Source organism: Buteo buteo, chromosome 2, assembly GCF_964188355.1.
Source record: "Buteo buteo chromosome 2, bButBut1.hap1.1, whole genome shotgun sequence".
Taxonomy (NCBI): domain Eukaryota; kingdom Metazoa; phylum Chordata; class Aves; order Accipitriformes; family Accipitridae; genus Buteo; species Buteo buteo.
In genome coordinates this window covers 68,205,985-68,213,802 of record NC_134172.1, presented here as the reverse complement: position 1 = coordinate 68,213,802, position 7,818 = coordinate 68,205,985, and the positions used below count along the sequence as shown (strand labels likewise).

The 7,818-nt window shown below is 52.9% G+C and overlaps 1 protein-coding gene across 2 annotated transcripts in view; it reads left to right on the top strand.

Annotated features, from left to right (window-relative positions):
* Positions 1-51: 51 nt before the first annotated feature.
* The window catches only part of ZHX3 (zinc fingers and homeoboxes 3), a 51,123-nt gene continuing 43,356 nt past the window's right edge, over positions 52-7,818 (top strand). For both annotated transcript variants that reach the window (XM_075059391.1, XM_075059407.1), the window contains exon 1: positions 52-182. The gene's annotated coding sequence lies outside the window, so the exon portion shown is untranslated. The remainder of the gene's footprint in view (positions 183-7,818) is intronic.

Here is a 7,818-nt window from a genome sequence, read left to right as displayed (position 1 = left end):
TGTGTCGCGCCCGCCCGCCCCGCGCTCCCCCCGCCCCCCGCCGATGCCTGGGCTCGGCGGCGCCCGCCCGGCCGCCCCGCTGCGCTGCCCGCCCCGCCCGCCCCGCGCTCGCCGCCGGGGCCGGGGCCTCCGCCGGACCGCGCCGAGCCGAACCGCCACGGCGGCCCGGGGACCTGCCGCGGGTGAGTGCCGAGCGCCCGGCGCGGCGGGGAGGGTCCTGCGCCCCTCGCCTCGCCTCGCCGCCGCGGTGTCCCCCCCGCCCCGTTCCGCGGGAGCTGCCCCCGGGGACCGCGGACCCCGGGCAGGTGCGGGGGGCCGGGGGCGAGGCGCTGCCACGGCCCCCTCCCCTTGCCGGGCGCCCACCCGGGGGTCGGGACACGCGTGTCGTCCCCGTCGTCCGTCTGTCCGCCCCCCCCCCCCCACCTCCGCCGCCGCCCCGGTGCGCCCAGCCCTGCCGCGGGCCGGGGAGCCGGCGAGCTGCGCTGCCCTTTGCTGCGACCGGCTCGCCAGCAATTAAAATTTAAATTAAAATAAATTAAATTAAAAATCTGCCGGCGGCCGGCCCGGCCGCTGAGGGAGCTCTGCGTGAGCGCCCGGCTGCGTGGGGCTGCCCGGGACCCGGCTGCCTCTCCCTTGGGGCAGTCTGGGTTGGGGTTTTTTTTTGTTGTTGTTTTCTTTAGTCTGGGTCTTTAGAGGGGAAAAAAAAGTCCTTTTTTCCAGCCCTTGCTGGCTGCTTGCTCCGGGGACTGCGGGGCGGCAGACCCCACTCGTGTCGCAGTTGGAGGTTAGGAGGGTTGGTCACGAGTGGGGGTTTTTTTGTGGCTCCTGGTGTTGCAACGGTGCCAGGTTTAACGTGCCTGGTCTTGGGACAAACCGGGGATGTGAGTAGATGGCATCTCCCTCTTCACGCAGGTAGGAAAACCGAGCCCCTGCTAAGTGAGGTGCCCGGGGCCGTGTAGGAAATCTGTGGCGAAGTTGGGACTAAACCCCCAGATTCCTCCGTCCTGATTTCCCGTTCGGTGCTTTCGTTGCCTGGCTGGGGACGGTGGTTTAACCTCGCACCCCCGTGCTGCCAGGGTAAAGTCCTGCTGGGGCTATGGCAGCTCCCGATCAGGGCTCCTGCGGTGGCAGCCGGACGTGTGGCCAGGTGCCAGCGGGCTGAGGCCTCTCCGCTCCGAGCGGCGGGTTTGGGGAGCGGCGACGTTTCGGTCAGGGGGATGCAGGTCCAAGGCAGAGGGTGGGCACGCGCCCCTTGGGCATCATGTTTGCTTGGATGGCTGGCGTGTCTGAGAAGTGACTACGCAGTTTGTGCTCGGGGCTTTAAACTCTATCCCCTGGTTCAGGGCATGCTTAGTCTGTGCCCTCAAGACTCGAGCAATAAGGTTTTTCCAAGGGGTCCTCTTCTGTTCTGGTTACGAGATGGGAAACTTTTGGGGGAGAGGTGGGTGATGTGGGTGATGCGTCTCGTTAGGCCGACTGATATATCTGGAAAAAAGCCACATACAAGCCCATCTTGAGCTGCGTTTTCCCATTTCTGCTCCCCGAAGGGAGTGGGCTCTGCCCGGCTGTGGGCTTTCCCCTCTGCCCAGCGTGGGAGGGTGGCTCCAGCTGGGCAGGGAGGGTTTTGCTGCTGGTCTCCCTGACCACCTCCTCTGGCTGCAGTCCCCAACTGAGGATTGCGGTGTCCTGAGGAACCATTCTCCACGGATAGGAAGCCAGAAGTTTACTTCATTATCTGGAACAGCTTATTCTAGACTAATTTCTCTTTAAGAGATGAGGAGGAGGAAAAAAACCCCAGATGATCAGAAGCATTTTATTTACCACAGAAGAAAACAGCAATTTAACGATAAATTCTATTAACTAGGTTGGGTCCGTGACCTTGATGTATTTTACAACTTGGGATGTGTAGCTGAGAAGAGGGAGCGGACTGTTCCAGTCTGTTCATTGTTTCCTCTTAGTTTCATCCCAGTAACTCACAGCACACGGATGCCCACACAGTTTTGGAGTCCTGACCCACCTTTGGGGGTGGGAGAGAGGAGGCTGTTGGACTGTGTTTTGCTTCAGAGACAACCTAATCTGTAGCTTCTGTTAATTATATTATAGATGGGTTGGGGTTTAGCATAGGTTTTTCTGACAGGGCTCAGCCTCCGCAATTCTTGCTACCGTAAGAAAGCTGTAGTAACTTGAAGCCCCAAAGTCACTCGCAGGAGCACATCTCTATCAATAAAACCCTTGTTGCAAAGCCAAGCAAAACCAGCCCTGTGGGGGCTGCTGGCTTTCGTTGGGGAAGTGCAAGGACCGATGCAGGCAGTGCTGACAGCCGGGAGCGGGGAAGCCTGGAGCAGGTGAGCTGGGCTGGTAGGAAGAGCCGTCTGGGTTGTCAGTGGGAGGAGATTTTAAACAGCAGTGTGGCTTCGGTTCTCCTTTATACAAATGTGTCCCCTCGCTCCGCAGGAAGGTTTTCTTTCCTTCTATTTTGACCTCCTCTTCCTCCCCTCCAAAAACGTGGTGCCCTTGTGTATGCAAGCTTTATCATCCACCTCGGTTACTATGGTGTTACTACGTAAAAGCAGCTTGTCTCGTAGCTCCTGGAATTATCTACAACTTGGGTTTACAGTCCAACCCGGGGATGGGGGTCTGCATTTGTCCCTTGTCAAGCCTTTCCCTGTTTGTATGCTGGGATGGGTCCAGAGGCGGCAGCATCCTTTGCAGGGCACGGCTGTGGCTCGGTCCCCCAGGAGCCTTCTCTGGGTTAGTGGGCACGAGGAGCCCGCTGCTGCGTGCGAGGCTGTTGCGTAGGTGCGTCGCTTGCTATTTCCGAACGTGGGGCTGTATTCTGGGCAGTGATGAGCCCTGGAAGACCCGCTCGTGTTCATCCCCTCCAGGGACTGGGCTGTCTGCTGCCTGCTGAGCGCAGGGAGGGCGTTAGCTCCCCCAGAAAACTGTTGGGAGTGGAAACAAATAATTGAGGGTCTGTGGAAATCTGTGCAAACAAAAGGCAGAAGATGGGAGCAGACATCTCCCCCTCACACCACTGTCCTGCTCAGCCCTCCCGGCTTGTGCAAGCAAACCTGCGTGGGCTGGCTTGCTGCTGCTTGCTTTGCTGCAGTGGGTCCCTTGCTTCCCATCTCCTGATGTTTTTGGGTTTTTTTCCCTTTCTGTCTTTTCCACCTGGTTTGTATGTAAAAAAGCATGAGGGAGATTCATCCCATGGAGAGGTCCTTGGTTTGCTCACAGTTAGTGTAAGTTATTGTCACCCTTGTCCTTGCAGGGAGCTGGCATGGCCCTGAAATAGAGGGATTTGCTTGGGAGAGCAGGAGCCCAGAGCCAGGTCCAGGTTCCTCCCACCTTGCTGGTCCTAAGGATGATTCGCACCGTGCAGACTCTGAATCACTGAGATGTCTGTCTCTTTGTATTAACTAAATAGGAGCCCAGGATGATTATGTTTTGTAGCTTAGGCACCTGTTCCAGGTGGAATGAGTCTAATCCTGCTACAGAGGCTAATTTGGAGAAGATCCTGTTGCTGGTGCTTGGTGGTCTTTGTGGTGAAGGTCTGCAGCATCTCTCCCTCTTGCAGCTGTGATGGCTTTTCTGCTTCGTTGAGTAGAAGAGGGGTGATGTTTCTAATTAAAAAGGAAGAAAGAAGAGAAGTCTTGTGCTTTTCCCCTTGTTTGTTTGTTTGTTTTTTCTTTTTTTTTTTTTCTGGACAAATGTTCTGAATAACAATGCTTAAAATGCAAATAGAGTGAGTTTGCGTGAAGTGAAGTCACTCGAGAAGCCCTGGTCGGATGAGGACTGCGGTGGAGTTAGAGAAGCCGGTGATGACACATGGCACAAGAGCAGAGCTGAAGCAGTTGGGTTGTCACCAGATGCAGTCACAGCCATTGCAGCTATGGCTCATCTCTGCGTGGAGGATGTTCTCATGTGTTTCAAAGACTTTGTGGTTTCTCTTTCTTCTCCCCTTTCAGGAGGGACGCTGTGTGAGGGTACCTTCTCCTTTTTCTACATGCATGATAGGGTGATGTTTAACTGAACTCCCTTTTAATCTGTGTGCACTTCCCTCCTTATTCCTACTTTATTTTTATTTTTAGAAATATTGGAGAATGAGCCTTCTAAACTGTGCGTTCAATTGCAGTGATGGCTTTTGTAATGTTCCTCCTACTGAAGGTGAGTGCTGCCCTCGCCACTCCAGCCAGGCCCCCCCATGTGTTTTAGCACTTGCTTGGGGAAAAAAATGAAATAAAATAGCATGGTGTTAAGGTTGCAAAAGTTTCCATTATAGCTCCACCCAAACACTCCTGCCCAGTAATGCTCAGAAAATTCAGTCTGGGTGTTGGGGCTTCCCAGCCTGCTGTGCTGTTGGGCTGCTCAAGGGGAAGAGCTTTTGGGGTTTTTTCTTTTAATGCAGAGATGCTTGAGAGGGCCATGTCAGGAATAGGGTAGGGAATGAGCCCTGTAATTTGGCCGGCAGTGTCCTTAATAAAGAGCCTGGGTGGGACAGGTTGAAAGAGCGAGCACTTGAAAGTTCACTGAGGCAAGAGGCAGATGAATCAGTTGAAAGGGGCTTCCAGTGAGCCAGCTCTCTGCATCTTTTAACTCTTTTTCTCCTGAGTAAGTATCTTGAGGTTGTTTTCAGGCTGACTTTTTTGTCCTACAGGTACAAAGGGGATCAGTTTGCTTCCGTGAAGACAAGAAGGGAGTTAGTTGCTCCTGGAGCCCGGCTTGGTGTGCAGGATGCTCACGCCTGCTCTGCTCTCATGCTTTGATAAATAAAGAGGTTTTCATTAAACTTATAAAAACTTCTCTTTTAGAAATAGGTCAAGCTAATATTTATTTCCCTAAGGTGTCGTGCCAGTATTGGACAAATACTTGAATAGGTAGTAATTTTATTTTTCCCTGCTTTGTTTCTTTTTAAGCATATTCGGTGCTTTTTCCAGTGGTGTAGAGACACACATTAATAATTGTATGTAATCAGTCCTGTCCATCTCTCCATCTGGAAGTCTGTGCATTTCCTATGGACTCATGCTCTACAATTGCAGTGCTGTAAATCAGAAGCTGTGACACTTTTTTCTTTATATCCAGGTGCTTATCAGAAAGCTGGGGGGGTATTTTTTCTTCTCCAGAGGAGTTCAGGTCAGTGGTGGGGTCAACTGCCTAAATCAATTTAAAACCAAACCTCCTAGAATACAGCAAATCTTAACAAAATGGTCATACTGGTGGTTCACTTTCCTGTCCTGCAGCCCCAGTCGTGGTGTTGCTGGTGTCTCTCTGGAAAGTAAGTCCAATATTTGGGTTGTCCCACAGATGGAGAGTGCGGTTACTTCCGAAAGCTGTGCCCTGCTGTCTGGTGGAGCTCGTTCTTCTGTCTTCCCCAAATAATCAGGAATCAGTTGATGTCTGTGTCTCTTCAAAGAGGGATCGCTCTCAAAATAGTAAGAATAAAGAGTTTAATTTAAGAGGACAAAAATTAAGCTTGAGGTCTTGGATACTTGATCCTGTAGCTCTTCATCTCCAGATCTTCTTGGTGTAGCAAGGGTCTTTGCTGTAGCACGCCAGAGTACTTGAGTATACTTTGTGTAAGAGAACGTTTGAGATGAGGTTGTCTTGGATGCTTTTTGATGTGTAGCATGTTTAATGAACTAAGGTCTTAGGTCTCTGCGTTAAGGATCCAACCATATCGCTGGCTTCTTGTGCTTGTGCTCAGGGCAGGCTTCAATAGCTGGAGACCTTCCTGGTGGCTCCAGGTCCTGCCTTGGGGCACTGGTAGCACAAGGACCGTTTCATCCTTCGATGGTAGCTGATGTGCCAGGCTTTCTTTTGCAGCCTGCATCGTGCCTTTTGGCTCTGGTCAACATTGTAGAGGTGGTCACCTCTAAACCAGCACTTCAAGCATGGTACTCAGTGGCTTTGGAGACTTTGACAGGCTGGATGTGGCATCAACAGGGCTTCTTGACGTGTGGGTTTTTTTGCAGCTCTGGCAAGGTGGGTGTGTTTACTCTTTGCATTACGGTTAATTGGCTCTTACTTGTGTTCCTAGTTGGAGGGTGGTCATTAGAGACAAGTCATCCTGAAATGTGTGCAGGAGGTTATGTGAGCCTATTGTGTTGTGCTTTGGTTTAAGAGGCATGTAAATGCAGACTCCTCTTCTGAAATGTATCCTGCTCTTTCTTTCTTTGCTAGGAATCATTTCCATGTTGGAAAATATTTAAGACAAGGGGAGTGTCTCTGTTTTACAGAGGCAGAACTAATTTAAAAACAAAAGTCCAGGCAAAAACTCCCTCGGCCGTGCTAACAGAGGGGAAGCAGATTTGTGGTCTGGACTCGGAGCAAGCAGATGAATGTGAATATTTCATTAAGACCATAATCCACCTGTTGGGCTCCACTCCTCTGGTTGTGTGTGTACCATAATGTGCAGTGGATGTTTTAAATAGCAGCCTGCATGCCCTGGTCCAGTGTCTGGCATTTTCACGTTGCTTTACAGGCAGGAAAGACAGAGACCGAGGGTGATGTAGCAACCACTGGAGGTTTGCAGGTCCTTTGCGTTTAGCTTTTTTCCCTCCACAGCTGATGTCTGTCGCAGTGGCGTGGTGTTGCCCTGCTCACCCAGCCTGGGTTGGTGGTGCTGAGCCATGTTTGCTCTGCTGTGCGCCGGCACTGTTTCTGGAGGTTGGAGATTTGGCCCTGGCAATCATGGTAGCACTTATAAAAGCGCTAGAAATTAAGATGCTTTGGAGGAGGCACCTCTGGAGCCAGCGTACTGGGGGTTAATTGTGCAAAACCCCTCTTGCTGCCGTGTCCACCTGGACCTGACCTTTTCCCCAGCTCCATTCGCTACTCCGTGCTATCCTAATTTTGCTAGCATCCTTTTCTTGCCGGTCTGGATCACAGCAAGCACCCGATCCCCCTCTGCCTTAATTTAGGAGTGCTGGCTCCGCCACCCCCCCCAGCCCTTAGGAGGTCAGCCGTTTCCACAGGCAGATGCCCACATCTCTGCATGCCACCCATGGGGACCCTGCTCTCGGCTGATGCTCTCCCCAGCATCCAGCTTGGAGCTGGGCTTCTCCAGCCTCCCTGCCTGGGGGGGCCTGGGCACCAGCCGGAGCGGCAGCCATGTCCCCCCGGAGCCAGGGCTGCCTGCGACCCCGCTGTGCCTGCCTCCGCTGAAACTCCTGCCTGTGCCAGGGGAAGCTGAAGGCAGCCGGCCATCCTGCCCACTCTGGGGGGGGTCACTTGGGCTGAGCTGGGGGCTCTGGGGGTGCCTCTGATGGCGGCCAAATAAACCACACCGTGAGCGACCCTGGTAGCCTGCCTGGGCTGGCAGCTGGTCCGTGCCGCTGCTTCGTCAGGCCTGTTCTTTAGGTGTGATTTTTCAACCTTATTTTCTGCTCGGGGGGACACCTGTGTGTTTTCTGGGTGGTGTTGATTCCCTTCGGCATTGCAGGTCTGTGGGCTGCAGGACATTTGTTTTTCTTGTCACCTTCTGGGGAGGCCTCAGGGCAGCTTGTGGGTGCCCAGCAGTGGGTGGGGAGCAGGAGACTGGGTTGTTTAAAGGAACTTTAAGGCTTTCATACTCCTACTTTGATCTTCTTTGGCACTGAGGGTAGGTTTTGGGGTTGTTTTTGTTGGTTGGGGGTGGGTTTTTTTGTAGTTTTCAACAGAACAGTTGGAGCTAGGGGAGGGGACGAGAAGGAGCCCTTGCTTGCAGGGGTAACCACCAAATAAACAGTGCTGTAAGGCCAACACAAAGTCCCTTGTGTGCTCAAAGCCCTGCTGTTGACAATACTGGCATACATGCTTGCCTAGGTGAAATGAGGTGGT